Genomic DNA, 15,891 nt, shown 5'->3' on the forward strand with positions numbered 1-15,891 from the left:
CAGTGGTGCAAAAGGTAAGCAATGCGCCACTGCCCCGGCAGGTAGCAGCCGCTGGCGGGGCTCCTAAGAAACGGGTTGCTCTTCCCAAGCAATTTCTCCCGCCCGACCAGTCATTATTTAAACTGCCAGCTTGACTTGACTAAGCTACGCACTTTTTCGGTAAGGTTCTTCCACAGTTGCCTCGCAATTAAAATCTATGTCCAAGAAACCTGGACTTGATAGGCCTACGAGGCTAAAGCTGACAAAAAAGGCTTTCACAAGTGGATCTGGCTTATTTTGATCCGTACATCATCAGGATCAAGCAAATTTTTCGTAAGACATAGGATTTGCGCTCAGGTTTTCTAGGCGTTATTAGGCACCTTTCGTTCTCGCAACTTTTCCAAAAGTAAGATCTATGGATGAGCTTTTCATTTCAGCAAAGCTTTACTTAGTTACGGTTTCTGGATAAGGTACTTTCATATTAAAAAAAACTCTCCATAAATCAGGTACCTTCCCATGCCACCTGTCACCATAAGTGTAAATGCAAAAAAAAAAGAATGGGACTGTGCTTGCCAGGGATCGAATCTGGCACCGTCCGCGTGTTAGGCGGATGTGATAACCACGGCACCGCAAGCACAGGACGGGCCGTAGAAACACGTGTCTCAACATAACCCTCTCCACGTACGGCTTCCGGTCCAGTTTCATGTTTCCTTGACGGGGTGGGCGCGTCCACGTTGGAGCGCTTCGAAGTCATAAGCTTCAGTCGGACGACTATGACTCAAATGTTTTAACGTCTTCATAAGCGGACCAAAAGGGGCTCCTCTTGTGTTATATCATCCACGGACGAGACCAATTTATGAAGGTTTATTGCTAATAAACCTGATTCTGATTCTGACCGATGCACTGCCACAGTTCGCAGTCATTTTCTGGAAGCGGAAGTAAAAGAGGGGAGCCGATAAATCGGGTTCCTTCCCACGCCATCCGTCACCATAAGTGTAAATTAAAAAAAACAAAACTGTGTCTGCCAAGGATCGAACCTGGGACCTTCCGCGTGTTAGGCGGATGTGATATCCACTACACCACAAGCACAGGACGGGAATGGAGAAAGGAGTATCTAAACACATCCCTCTACACTTACGCCTTTCGGTCCAGTTTCAGGTTTTTTTCTTTCATTCTTTATTGATGACTTCGACGTTTCACAAATCGCGCAATTCAACTGAGAAACCGTGCAAGCCACACTCTTAACACGGTACTAAAATTTATTCAAGCTCACCAACTCATTTAATATAGGCAGCCATTGCGGTGGATCAAGCAGTGCTCGGTATGTGTTTCTTACACGCGCAACACTGTCAGTGAAGTCTTCCCGAACGGGTCGAACAAAGATGTCAGCGTGTTGAAATTGCATCCTTGTTTTGCACATACCGTGGAGGCTCAGGACTATGTCAAGGTCGTACGATACATCTTCCGAGGCGTCTACTGGCAGGAAACGTATCCCATAAGGGTACGTTTACCATAAGTCCGAGTGGAAGATCGGATCACAACAGTCTAGGAATGCATGTTCAACTGTTCCCCGTTTTTGACACAAAAGAGTTAGTATTCCAGGGAATAAAGATGCCTTTGTTATATAACCACGTCTTAACGGGAAGTGTGCTAGCGTGTAGCTGAGAAAAAAAGGACTTTGTTGAGGCTAGTGTGGGCATTTTGTTTCACTTTTTAAAACGTCTTGTGCAGGACCTTCGTACAGCGGCAGAGGGAACATTACATCACCTCATACAGTTCTTTTGTTTGTGACGGAAGATAGATACTGCTTCGAGAAACGTACATGCAGCATCCTATACGTGAGCATAACATCACACAGGTATCCAGTCACTGCACCGCCCATGTTTTGAGGTGTCGAAACCGCAAACCCTTGGAGAAGTTTGCATAGCCTCACTTCTATGACTGTACGTGGAAAGGTATCACTTTGCTCCCTTAGGAAAACAAAGAGCGGCAACCTGTCGCAAAAACAAATGTGCCAGGCCGAGCCGACTCTTACTGACACGAAGAAACAAGTTCCTTCGACTGGTCCTCTCCTAGGTCGAGGCCCCAAACGAAAACGGCAAAAATGAGTGAATCTTTGATATACTGACCCTCGATGCACACAAAACACTCATACGATACCATATCTCAGAAACTAGGAACAGGTTACAGACAGTGGCCCTTGAAAACAAAGACAGTTGTTTGCCCTATACCAACCGTCCTCCTTTTCCATTGTTTTCGTTGCTTGATCAGTCCAGACCGGTTCTGGCTGACAAACTTTCTAGCGGAAAGCACAGAAAATGAGTTGGTAAAGTCGACCACTTTCGGTGGCAAAAGAATTCAGTTCGTACTTCCCAACATCCAGCAAAAACCGCAACTTTTATACCAGTTTATGTGGGCTCCTGTTGGATTGCAAAACTTATCTACGACTTTAGTTCCACTTTAATGCTTCCTTTATTGGTGCAAAAAAATTGCGATGGCATCCGTATAGCCCAATGTTTTGACATGCTCCGACTGCAGCCGATACTCCGTGATGCATTCATTGCTCTGAATAGCCATACAAAGTGGCTCAAGATAAACCGCAAACAGCAGGGGCGAGAGCGCGCATTCTTGCCTTACCGACGATTGCACTCGCACGCTCTCAGATAGTTCACCGTACACAATAATCCGCGCTGAGCAGTTTTTGTATGCTTGCTTTACGCCCTCCGTTATGACACTGCCAAGGTTCGAATACTCTAGTATGCAAAGCAAAGCCACGTGCTAGACGCGATCGAAGCCTTTGCCAGATCTTGCTGTAACATCGCCACATGATCGCCAAATGCACAACAGCACTCAAGGACGCTTCGCGCTACGCATACGTTTGTTGAAATACAGTCGCGAGTTGAAAAAATAGCACTAGTGACGTGCCACCAGGGCTGCAGATAGGAGCGCTCGGCGCTGCGGTTACGGACACGCCGATAACAAAAGCGCCAGGTGCGTTCGCAAAGCACGGCGCCGTGCCAGCCCCGCGGTGTGATTTAGATGCTACGGTGACGTCATTGAGGTAATCTTTTTTTACTCGCGACTGTACTTCGGCCTTTGATGCCACTAGTCTGATGTAGCCCAACGAACGACTTGATAACTCCGTGCAGTCATTTTGCTAACACATTTGCGTAAATTTTATAATCCATGTTGGTTAGGATTATTGGGCGTTAACAGCCTGGCAGTAGACACTTGTAATCATCATCCGCCTTCGAGATAAGCAATGTGGGATGCTGTGAACGATAATGGCAGTCTGTTTTGGTCATGTACTCGACTGATGACTTGAAAAAACACCTGAGCTACTTCGAACTTGAAAGTTCTATAGAAAGCAGCCCCTAAGCTAACAGGCCCAGGTGCCTTCCCGTTCGCCAACTCGTCTATTGCGTGTTGTATTTCGCTCACAGTAATAGGCATTTCAAGTCGTGTCCTAGCTTCCTCGTCAAGCTTCGGCCTTAATGAGAGGAATTCTTATCGGAAAAGGTTTGTGACATCGTGTGGGCAACCTAGCTACCTGCGAAAGCAGTTGTCAATCACTTCTTTGATCTCTTTGTTATTTGTTGTGACATCGTTGTTTTTAGTGAGCTGGCGGATTTCTTTTTGTCATTCGTGCCTTTTCTCGTCTGAGAGCGCACGTTTTTTTTTCGGGGGGGAGGGGGGGGGGCCACAGCTTCTCAGACCTTGATCGTACTAGTGCCACTTTGTACTTTTCCGTGTCCAATCTTTCAAGCTCACCTTTCACTTCCTTTAGATCTTTCAGAAAACACATGGTTTGTCACACTCCATAGCGATAAGAAACTGTAGTTGCTCATGAAGTTCTGTTTCTATATGTTTTAAGCTCCGTCGAATGACACTGTTTCTTTCAATGGCCATTGTTCTAACTTCGTTTTAAATAATCCCACTGGATGGCGCTGCTTACATATTGGGCCTAAGGTGCCTGGATGCCCGCTCGCCGCCGCTTTCAGGGTGGGGACACCCTTTTTACTGGCTAGGCGCTGCGAGCGCGCGGCCGCGTTGGACGTGCAGCGCATCGACTCCGCCAACTTTCGGCAGGAGCCGCGGAAATATTGCTGTGATTCCCAAACCAATGTGCTCATTACAACTGTGAACACATCTGGCACCTGGAGACATCATTCTCATCCAGGTGGGCCCAATTTTCGCCGTTGTACGAGTGTTTCTTCGTCTGCTATGTGGACGCGGATCTAAGCCTAACGGCTCAAGCTCCCCGGGCGCTGGCAGCGGAGGACGCTCGGCGCACCTGTGACAACATGGCCACCGAAATTCTTCACGGATACGACCCTACAACTCTGTCGTGGGCAAATATCCCCGCAAGTCACCATGCGGCCCCAGCCGAAGGACTTTCACCTTCGCAGGAGGCCGCGTTCCAAGTTATGCAGCGACGCCGTCGCCAACAAGGCAAGGATGGGACCACGGCTTCAGGCTCCACACTTAACTCGCCGAAAGGGGAGAATCGCGCTTTCTCCCCCAAGAAGCATACGAAGAAACAACAGACACCGGCATCTTCGTGGGTGCCCAAACCACCTGTGCGCATGCAACCAGGGGACTATGTCGTAGTGGTCAAACCTACAACGACGGTTTTTCTAAAAACAGCCTTCAAAGACGGTGAGTTGGGCGCTGCCCTCACTCATCACGCTCGACCAACTCAGCCTAACGCCCTAACTATCTCCCCTAGTTGGGAACAGAACCTAGTGGTCTGTGGCACGCAAGAAGAAGAGGTGGTCCGACGCCTGCTCACAGACTTTCAACTCCCCTCCGGTCAGGGCCTCATTGCCATGCGTGGACATGGAAAACTGACTGGTGATGCGTGTCGTGGGGTTATCACTGTGCACAACCGTGAAACTAGCGAATCGCTTCAAACCAAAATCCAATGGCGTGGTGGTGAACTTGCAGCCATCCGCAAGCTGGGAACCACCAACGTAGCCGTGCTCACTTTTGGAGGCTCCACTGTCCCCCGTTTCGTGCACTACAACTGCGAGCTTGCCCCAGTTCGTCAATACAAACGTACAATCCCAGCCTGCTACCGGTGTGGCGAACTGGGCCATCGAGTCGACATCTGTCCGGCTTCAGTACGCGAACGCTGTGACCTATGCGGCCAGAATGTCGGCGCCACTGAAGAGGGAATGGCACCGCACGACTGCAAGCCAATCTGCCTTGTTTGCGGGGGTAGTCACCTCACCAGCTCCCGTGAATGTAAAGGCAAATTCCGAAAACTTCATTCACCTGGCGGGCCCACTAAGCGGGCTAAAGGCCACCACCACCAAGACACTCGGACAAGGCGGCGAACACGCCACCCGGCGGTGCCAATCAAGACGCGCAACGAGGGGATCGCGCCAACACCTCCAAGCAAGACAACAAGGAACGCCAGCAACTGGCACCATGACAACCCAAGAAGGCCGCGCCATCAAGCGGCGGCACCGGGAACCCAGCGCCCGGGCCACGTCAGCAAAAAGGCGTCGTCGATCGCGCCCCACTGCGGGAGCCAAAAAAATCACAGGTTGGCAGTTGGGCAATTCGAGTGGCCTCCCAGTCCTCCCCGTCTTCACTTCCCTCTCCCACTTCCACTAACCCCCCTTCGCCCCTCGAAGCTGAACTTAAACGAGAACTTGCTCTTCTCCGGGCAGAGAATGAGAAGCTCGAAGCCAGACTTAACGCTCTGGCCACTCAAAACTCTTCTCCTATGCCCTCCCTTACGGAGGACGACGATAACATAACTGAACGGGTACCCTCGCCACCGACTGAAGCGCACCATCATGCCCTGGAGGCCCGAGTGGCAGCTATCCAAAACATTGCTGCAGAGCTTCCTCAACTCATAAATGCTGCCATTGCTGCCCAGATGGATAGCATAACTGCCCGCATCACGCGCTCGGTATCAGTCTTAACCCAGAAATGGATTCTCGAAAACCCACGTCTCTCTAAACGCGTAGGACCCTGTAGGGTTCCCACACGCCCCACAAAACTCTCTCGTCGTAATGATGATTCCGATAACGAGGAATGCGCCCTCCGCACGGCTTCGAGCTGCAGTGGATCGAACCTCTTTAACACAGCAGCATCCTTCACCCCCTCAACCTCTGATCATGGCCCCCAATCCTAGATCGCGAGCACCGACACAAACACATCCCTTCACAGTAACCCAATGGAATTGCAGGGGTTTTAAGGACCGGCGGAAGCGAGCCCACTTTCGCCTTTACCTTGAAACCTTCGAGTTCCTCGTGGCCGTGGTCGCCCTTCAGGAGCCCGGAGCCAACACCAAACTCACTATCAGACTTTCCAGAGGGACACACAAACCTGCATCCTAGTTCACAAAGACTGTAGAGCACAAGAGGTCACCCTCCCATCGACCCCCGAATACTCCTATGTCATGGTCACAGTCTTACCTTTGCGGAGCAAATACCCCTCGATTCATGTGCTTAATATATACTGCCCTCCAAAACTTAAAGACGTAACTTTTTCTAAGCTCTTTACAAAAGCAATGCGCGTGGCTGGACGCGACCCCCTGCTCATAGTAGGAGATTTCAACGCTCCATGTTGGCAATGGGGCTACCTTAGGGAGGAACCCCGAGGCAGAAAATTGGCGGAACTAATTTCGACTCTCGGTGCAACCCTCCATACCGATCAGGCCAACCCCACTCGCATGGGCAACTCGGTAACCAGGGATACATGCCCAGATTTGATCCTTACCCGCAATATTCGGCACGCCGACTGGCTTAACACCCAAGACACCCTTGGCAGTGACCACTGCACCAATAATACGACCATTTACACACGGCCTCTTAAACGCCGCACAACGCAAGCACATATTCCCGATTGGACTAAGTTCCGCTCGACACTTCCCTCTGTCGACATCGTTCACTCGGGATATCAAGAATGGCTGACCTCTCTAATGACAACTCTCCGCAAAAACGAACAATATATTCAGCGCACTGATTCCACCCCTGAAGTAGACAACCATCTTCTCCATCTCTGGGAGGCCCGCCGCAGTCTCACCAAACGATGGAGAAAGCAGAAACACAACAAGAAACTCAGACACCGCATTCTTGTACTCACCCACAAGGCTGCCGACTATGCCGCTCAGTTAGCCGACACTAACTGGGTGGATCGATGCAACACTGCTGCACGCCAGATGTCTGGCCGCAACACATGGCGTATGTTTCGTGCACTTATCGACCCCAATCAAACGCGTGCAGAAACGGCGCGGCACCTACAGCGTGCGATGCATAACTTTCCCGGTAATACAACACAACTGGCCCGAACATTGTGTGACAGATATCTCTGTACCACGGTGGACCCTCGCCTTTCTCAATGCTCATACATAGGGAAAACAAATCTAGAGCTGGACGCCCCCTTCAAACTCCATGATTTGAAGGAGGCCCTAGCCAAAATGAAACGTGGTACTGCACCAGGCCCGGACTTACCGTCAAACTTCCGGCAAACCTTCCGGATGCAGCCTACCGCACCCTCCTCGAATTCATCAACCATATCTGGCTTGGAGAGATTCCTCTCCCCCCGGATTGGAAAACAGCCTTAGTGACGTTTATTCCTAAGGCAGGCAAGCCAATTGATGTGGAGCACATGCGCCCTATCTCCCTCACATCTTGTGTCGGCAAACTGACAGAGACTATGGTGCGAGACAGGTTGTCCACTTACCTCGAAACGCATCACACTTTTGCAGACACTATGTTTGGTTTCCGACCACAGAAATCCGCACAAGACATCCTTCTACAACACCATCATGACATATTAGAGCCCAAAGAACTCCCTCACAATGACAAAGAAGTCCTGGCCTTGCATTTGAAAGGAGCCTTTGATAATGTAAAACATGAAGTAATACTTAACCACCGCCAGGATACCAACTGTGGTCAGAATACATACCGATACATCTGACAATGTCTCACGAATCGACAGGCCTACATTCGAATTCAAGACAAGGAACACGGACCCTATACCATCGGATCCCAGGGTACACCACAGGGTGCGGTTTTATCTCCCCTCTTCTTCAACCTCGCAATGAAAGACCTTCCGGCAAAATTAAGCTCTATGCCTGGCATCCGATATGCCCTATATGCGGATGATATCTCTATCTGGGCAACAGAAGGCAATCTCGGGCACATGGAAACCTGCCTACAACAGGCAGCGGAGGCAGTGGACACTTACGCTGCATACTGTGGTCTCCAGTGTGCTCCAACCAAATCTGAATTTGTCCATATTCGATCCTCTCCTCGGGCCGACACTTCAATTCACCTCACACTCCCTTCGGGTCCGATTAGAGAGGCCAAGGAGATCCGCATCCTCGGTCTCTTTATTCACCAACAACGCAGACCGGACACAACACTCGCAAAACTCCGCATGTATGGCGATCAGGTGGGCCGTATGATACGCCGAGTCTCCAACAAGCGTGGGGGGTTACGAAGCAAACATGCCTTGCGGCTGGCACATGCCTTTGTAACGAGTAGAATTCTCTACTCAACCCCCTACCTTCACATGCGCAAACACGGCGAGGACCAACTCGAGGTCATGCACCGCAAAGTCATCAAACGGGCTCTTGACCTTCCCATTACCACATCCAACCAGCGTTTGTTGGTCCTGGGGATGGTCAACACCTATCGGGAACTCCGAGACGCCCATCTCGTCAACCAATATACGCGCCTATCACAAACGCCATCCGGTCGCCGCATTCTTGACCGACTCCACATCCAGCACACCATCACCTTTGAGGAACGGGTACGAGCGCCAGAACCCTGGAGACGCGCCCTCAGGGTCTGACCCATTCCGCGCAACATGTCACACTCTGACCACAATGGCTGTCGTCAGGCGCGTGCGGAAGCATTGGAGCTACATTATCGTCGACAACATGTGTATTACTTGGACATTGCCGGTCCCCACCGTGGGGGGTGGTTCACCGCAGCAGTGGTGTACGACTGCACCACAGTGGCAGGACTCACTTTACGCGCCTACAGCGCAACACACGCGGAGGAAATCGCGATTGCGCTCGCACTCTCCGTCCCACAAGTGAAACACATCATTACCGACTCGAAGGGGGCCTGTCGGAACTATGAGCTGGGTTGGATACCTCCTCTCACCTGGCGCATCCTACAAAATTGCTGTCGGTCCAGTGACCCTCCAAACTGTAACCTCATCTGGGCTCCCGGCCACCAGGGACTCCAGGGCAATGAGTTAGCCGATCAGGCGGCCCGCGCGCTCTCTCCCCGGGCACTCACACTTGCTCAGGAAGCCTACTACGAGCCTACCCAATATCTAATTACATTCAAAGACATCACTACATATTATAAGGACAGTCATCGTCGCTTTCCGGAACCCTGTAAGGGTCTCCGGAGAGCAGACGAACGGCTTCTTCTCAAAAATTTTTACAAATACAATGCTGTGCCCGGTAGTATTGAAACACTTCAATTCAGAATTTGATGGTGGCTGCAGGCTGTGCGGAACGACGTTCTCGGACGTTTTCCATATGGTCTGGGCCTGCCCTTCCAATCCCCACCCTTCCCAATCCTTCATCTCCCACCCTTTTAGGGAGGCCTGGGAGGCGGCGCTGCTCAACTGCCATGACCTGCAGTCCTAACGGACCTTGGTCGCCAGGGCGCGAGCGGCGCTAGACGGCATTGGGGCTCCGGAATAGGGGCTCCACCTATATTTGTGAGGACCTGGGCCATAGGGCCGGGGCCCAAACATCTCCTTGTAAATAATAAATGTTTACTACCACCACCACCACCCTTTGTACTACCTCGCGCCGCCGTTCCCCCCTCGCAGCGGCATGTTGGGTCTCACGCGTCAGTTGCATGCAGTGCGCTATGCGTCTGGCACGGTTTCCGTGCGGTTGCGTGGCGACTGTAATAATGCTACTGATCTGGAAATAGACAGCACATACTTTTTTCACCCGTGGCAGTAGTGTTTTGGCAGTTCTAAGGGTATTTTATGCATTATGCATTTGCTCTGACTACACGACAAACGAAAAGTTATGACGGACTGCTGTGTTTTTAAGTCAACGGCTGCACTTTAAAAGGACAGAAGTTATTTGGTTTTCTTTGATAGGATAATATGGATTATATTATGGTGAGCGAATTCCATATAATTATGCTGCCTTTGTTGTTCTGAACGTAAAGACTGTTCCAAGGCCCCAAGTTTTCCTTGTATACAAGCAGCGCGGAGCATGCATGTCCTGCCAAATATAATATTTTTGCGTAGTCAACATTCCCTTTCCGACATTTTCTGAAGTGCCTTTGTCTTGTTGCTGCACAGTATGTGAAAAACTCCACGTAATAATGTCAAATTTCTCTTCCAAGTAATCTGACACCTCACTGCTCTGGAGTAGAAAGCTGAGACCCCGTCTGAACCCAAATGGTCGTATTTTCTGAACTGCTTTCCTTAGTGGCTTCTACCGCAACAAAACAATGCAAATGGTTGCGTTTCCCTTTGGATGGTGTTGACTACCCGTAGACTGATGATGCGATGCAATGACATCTTCCTAATCCGCAGTGATTAAGTCGCTTTATTCGAAGACAAATTTTACTAAACAATTTCTTTTTCCTTTCAAAACATGAAGAAAAATCATCAAAAGCGACTGAAGCAAAAAGAGGGCCCACAAAAGCAGCCCCTGATAACTATTTATTTTCAAAATCGCTGTCCCTGCCAGGGTAAACTAAGAGGAGCCGGAGCAACAAAGGAAAAAATTGAAAATTGGTTTTTGAGGAAAGGAAATTGCGCAGTAATTGTCTCACATATCTGCCGTAATTAAGCGAAGGGAAGAAGGTGGGAGTAAAAGAAGAGAGAAAGAGGTGCCGTAGTGGAGGCCTTCCCAATAATTTCGACCACCTGGGGACGTTCAGTGACATCGCACAGCACACGGGCGCCTTTGCGTTTCGCCAATCCCTGCTGCTGCTGTCTTCGAAAGAGGCAAAAAAAGTAATCTATAGGATATGGTTGCCGAGAAACACGCGTGACGAATTTTACGGACGTGGCGGCGTGAGGGCAAAAAAAAAGTCTTTTTTTTCCCCAGTTGTGGTTTCTTTAAAAATGATACGGAAAGGAAGCAAAAAAAAATGGCCTGGCTTAGCTTATGGTTAAGCCTAGGATGCGAAGGATACGTCGCTTGGCAAGCCGTACTTCTCGTTCTTCTCCCGTTTCCGTGGCTCTTTGTAACTTGCGCTTTGCGGTCTGGCGAGCCACCCTCTCCATGCCCGACATCTCGCTGCTCAACTGACTCAAGGAGTGCGTCGCCTTTTATACAATTGCGTGACGTCAGTATCTCCTAGCGGTAGGAGCGGGAGTTAGGCCGCCGGCGGAGGCTGCGCGTCCGCAAGCGAGCGCACGAGTTGAGCCCCAGCTTTCACAGCTGTTGTGACGTCATATCTAGTGGTGCGCCGATGTAGGTCAAGTGGTAGCTACGCGGCCGCGCGCGGCGCAGCAAGGAAGAGCTCGGTTGTGCGGCTAGTATGCTTCGCATTATAAACCGTTATTGGAGAAAAAAGCCGTCTTGCGTTCACGTCACGCAGCCACGGCTTCTTTGCTTACAGACGCACAGAAGATAGGTTTGGCGCCAGGATTTTCGTAGTGAGCTGGCGCAAAGTAAGAGAGAGGAGAGCCTTCGTGGCATTATGATAAAACAAATAATAAACTGAACGAAAAGCTGCGACGAGAGCTTCACATACTCGCTTACCCGCAAGAGCGCATAAATAACACGACTGCCTCGTTGGGAAACGCATTTGTGATCAGGCTGTGAAGCCAATTCCGCTCGGCAACTTTTGATGTGGCCTGGCAGATTTTAGCACTCGCCTTTCAGCTTTCTTGGCCTACGTCATCAGTGCAAGCGCTTGTGGTCTGGTGTCAAAACATGCGTCTTTGACAGCGTGGTGCAGAATGTGCGATATGTACCGAGGAGGCGGCTGTAATCGGGAGAAGAAAGGCCGCGATGCGTAACGACGACGACGTGCTTCTAGTCGGAAGAAGAAAGGCGGCGGAGAACGCACAGAACTTGCAAAACCGAGGCGAAAACGGGCCACGCCCCTTTGCTTCAAGTGAGCTCGTAGTGTGCGTGATGTAGCAGTCAGAAACCAAGTTATGAGGGTCTGTTGTTTTCCCGGGTGTTCTGCCCGCACTATTGAAATGCACCGGCAATTTGGCTTTGCTCGTGACAGCGCGCGCCGAAAAATTGCCCATCGCGGGTCAAACCAGACTGCCTGAACAACAGTAAAGCTCAAAATATAAGAAGTAAGGCATGCGAAACGCTTGCTTTCCAGAACAATTTCTGCTTGGGACGGAGGAATAATGCACTACTTTTCTTTGCGTCCTCATAATTATTTCAATTAAAAACCTTCTCGCATTGATTTCATGGCAAACGAAAAGCTGCCTGAAAGGCAGTCTTTGGCCAATGTGCAACTGCAGCGTGAAATAAGTAATCATGATTGTTTGAAAGGTAATTGAAACGTAAATTATCCGGCGCAAAACTTCGCACTGGAATATGCTACGCAAGTTGTAAGAAAGCTGTTATGAAGGAACACTGCGCAAAATAAACGCTACGAAAGAGAACCAACACGCATGAGTGCACCGACTGTTATTAGGCGCCACTTTCTCGGCAGGTTAGCTGCGAAAGATAGTTTACTTTAGAGTAACTACCTGAGGTAGTTACTCTAAATCAGAGGTTACTCTAAATCAGTGAATCAGAGGTAACCTCTGATTCACTGTTGAAATTATCTCTGGTACCACTGTGCCAAGGTAGAAAACCAAATTTTCTTAATTCCTCGCGGCAGCTGCAGTTTTCTCTTTTAAACGGAGCGCCGCCGCATTGCGCTCAATGCAACTGAACGGGAGAGTGAGACCCAACATGCCCCCGCCGGGAGCGATGTCTTCGCCCTGAAAGCGGCGCTGGCCCATCGAGGCACCCTAGTTGGGCTACTAGCAGTTTTCTAATTATTTCGTGATGTCTTGGACAAAAAATCTTCGTCTTCAGCAATTTATCATTCAATTCCCATAGGCCTGAGTTAAACGTATTTTTGCTGTGCTTATTCCCCATGGTTGCTGTTACTAAGCAGTGATCACTGGATGGAACAGGCTTTACATCATAATCTGCGCAAAGGGGCATCATTTTGGGAGATACATACAATCTATATAATCTAGCGCGGCTATTGCGCTGAAAGCGTGTGAACTGCGGTCTATAGTGGCGCTCGCGAAAATGCGACCGATATCTTCTTAGACATGCCCCTGCACAATTGCATTTAGTATTTGGGCATTCTTGTCGCGAACGCGTGAGCATTTCGCTCGACGTGCAGCAGCACATAAACAGTTAAAATCGCCGAGAAGCATGACCACTTTTGTATAGTTCAGTTACACCCTGCCAATTTTTTTCTTCTTTCACTCCCTCCTTTATCCCATCCCTTACGGACCGGTTCGGATATCCAGTGAGGTATGTGATGAAGATACTGCGCCATTTCCTTTCCTCGAAAACCTATTTTCATTTTTTTTTCACGTGAGCGTCGACTATTCGGTCAATCGGCGCCATATGACCGGCCGACACGACAAACTCGGTTAGTGTGGCCACATGCGCACTATGCACAGGCCGCGGCGGCCGTCGTCTGCCATAACCTTTTTCCAGGAGCTGAACATAGCCCCCAGTTCTTTCCTTCGCTCACCACACTGCTTGGCATACTCGCCGCCTTTGTTCACGACAGGGCATGTGGCGCCGACTGCAAACCAGAATAATCAGCGTTTCAAGAACGAACCTTCCCCTCAGGGTTTCGCTTGTTGATATTCTATTTGCAGATGCCTGCAGAAATGGTTACCACCCGCGGATTTGGTGAACACGAAAAAACGCAGAGAGAAAAAAAAAAAACGCGAGGATGAACTCCGCTCAATGGGTCGGGTGATCTTTCGCTCACGCTTGTCTTAGAACTGTGCTGGGGGAGTCGTTTTGCCTGTACGCCTAAACCGTACAGGTATACTTGGAGTCATAGAGGCGTTCATTACCGCGATCTCCAAATTCCAGCCACTTTCAAGCGATATGCTCGGCTCGATAGAAAGGGGGGCTCGTTATCGCTCCTAATCATATATAAGAACAGCTCTGGCTGCGCTTGTTTACAGTAGGTTTTGGAGGTTCGTTGCACTGTTCTCTTGCGTGCTTCAGGAAATAAGAAGAAACGTTGTTAAAATGTGGGCTAGTGGCATGGCACACAGGGTACTAGCCACCACCATGGGGATAAGCCAATTAACTGTTATAACTGTTAACAGGATAATTAAGGCATTTCGAGACAAAGTGCGTATTTGCGAGGCAGCAAGAAACTCAAAGCGCAATACTACCGAAAACGAGGATAGCGTTATGATTACAGCCGCCTATGCGGATCCATTCATTACAGCAGGACAAATAAGGGACACTGTCGGCGTCGATGCCTGCGACCAGGTGCTGAGGCAGCGGCTTCGTGAAGCAGGGCCAAGAAGCAGGTCCGCTGCCCAAAAGCCCCTGTTTTCAGCAACTGCTAAACCTAAACGGCTTGCTTTTGCACAAGGACATACCGACTGCATAGCAGAAGACTGACACAATGTGACTTTCACGGATGAATCGACAGTCTGCACCGAGTGGAACCAAGAGAGGAGTGTATCGTCCAGAAAACAAACGGTTTCTCTCGTTTTATTTAGCTGGTGTTCATATTTTTGCATAGGTTGTTGTTTTAACTGCAGGCGTTTGTTTGCTCTTTTCTCTGTTGCTAGCTGTGTTTGTTTTGGCTCCTTCTTCATTCTTTGCTTGTTTAATTTATTGATGTTTTTATTTGTTTTAAAGGTATGAGCCAGCCTATACCTCTAGCACGTACGATCTAGCGGCCGAAAATGCGTCAGTATTTCGGGCCTGATCACTAAAGACGGCCTGGGCACATTTCGCTCCGTGTCATACCCTGACATCACAGACCAGCAACTCGTTCCTGATTTGACGGTTGTTTCATCCTGCAGCACGATCTCTCCCTAGTGCATAAAGCATCTGCCGTGACAGCTCATCTTGAAAACTTTGGCGTGATCAACTTGGAATGGCCACCCAGGGGGCCGACATGAACATAACTGAGAATGTGTGGGGCGTTTTGAAAAGAAACCTTTCGAAAATCGGTCTGCACTACGCGACTTGCGATCAACTTTTGGAAACCATCCAAGCGAAGAGGGAGAAAATTAAGACGGACTCTGATCTTGCAGCTGCCCTCTGTGGTTCTTTCCCGTCATGTCGCTGACGCTGTGGAGTGTGGAGGCGAATTTATTAATTATTGAGTTGAATTACGAGTCAATTAGACCTGACAAAGATCAGTTTAATCGCGTATTTTGCAATGCTCTTTCGAAGGGGTTTCTCTCAATGAATCTCGTAATAAAATTCCAAAAAAGTGTTCGTGCTAGTTGAATTTCATTTTTATTCGTTCATCTCATATTATAATAAACGTATCAAAGTTAAAACTCGAGGAACCACATTTCTGATTTATAGCTTTGCTGTGGAGGCGGCAGCCTTTTTCGTCTCTTCGTTTTCCTTTCGCCCATATACCTGTGCCGTTACACTTCTGAAAGCGAAAAAAAAAACACATTTGAAGATCTCCTCGTGGAAAGCGAAGGCTGCTGCTATCAGTGACCTTCACTTGCCTTCGCGCCGTTAGCGGCGGGGGAAGCGCTCTGCTCTTGGAACAGCTTAGTAGATTTGCGGCCGTCGCGGCCTATGTTTAGTGCACATGCACAACTCTCACCGAGTTTGCCGTGCCGCTCTGTTATACTGCGCTCATCAAACGAATGGTTGACGCTCCCGTGATATTGATCAAAATTCGGAGGGTGTACGTCTAAAACCATGCAAAGAATTGTCGCCTGTCCGTATCAAAATTTAGAGGGTAA

At 49.4% G+C, this 15,891-nt stretch overlaps 1 non-coding gene across 1 annotated transcript; it reads right to left on the minus strand.

Annotated features, from left to right (window-relative positions):
• Positions 1–995: 995 nt before the first annotated feature.
• On the minus strand, positions 996–1,068 carry TRNAV-AAC (transfer RNA valine (anticodon AAC)). The gene has a single exon. It is a non-coding gene; the product is annotated as a tRNA-Val (tRNA).
• Between the last annotated feature and the right edge of the window lie 14,823 nt (positions 1,069–15,891).

Source organism: Amblyomma americanum, chromosome 1 (genome assembly GCF_052857255.1).
Source record: "Amblyomma americanum isolate KBUSLIRL-KWMA chromosome 1, ASM5285725v1, whole genome shotgun sequence".
Taxonomy (NCBI): Eukaryota; Metazoa; Arthropoda; class Arachnida; order Ixodida; family Ixodidae; genus Amblyomma; species Amblyomma americanum.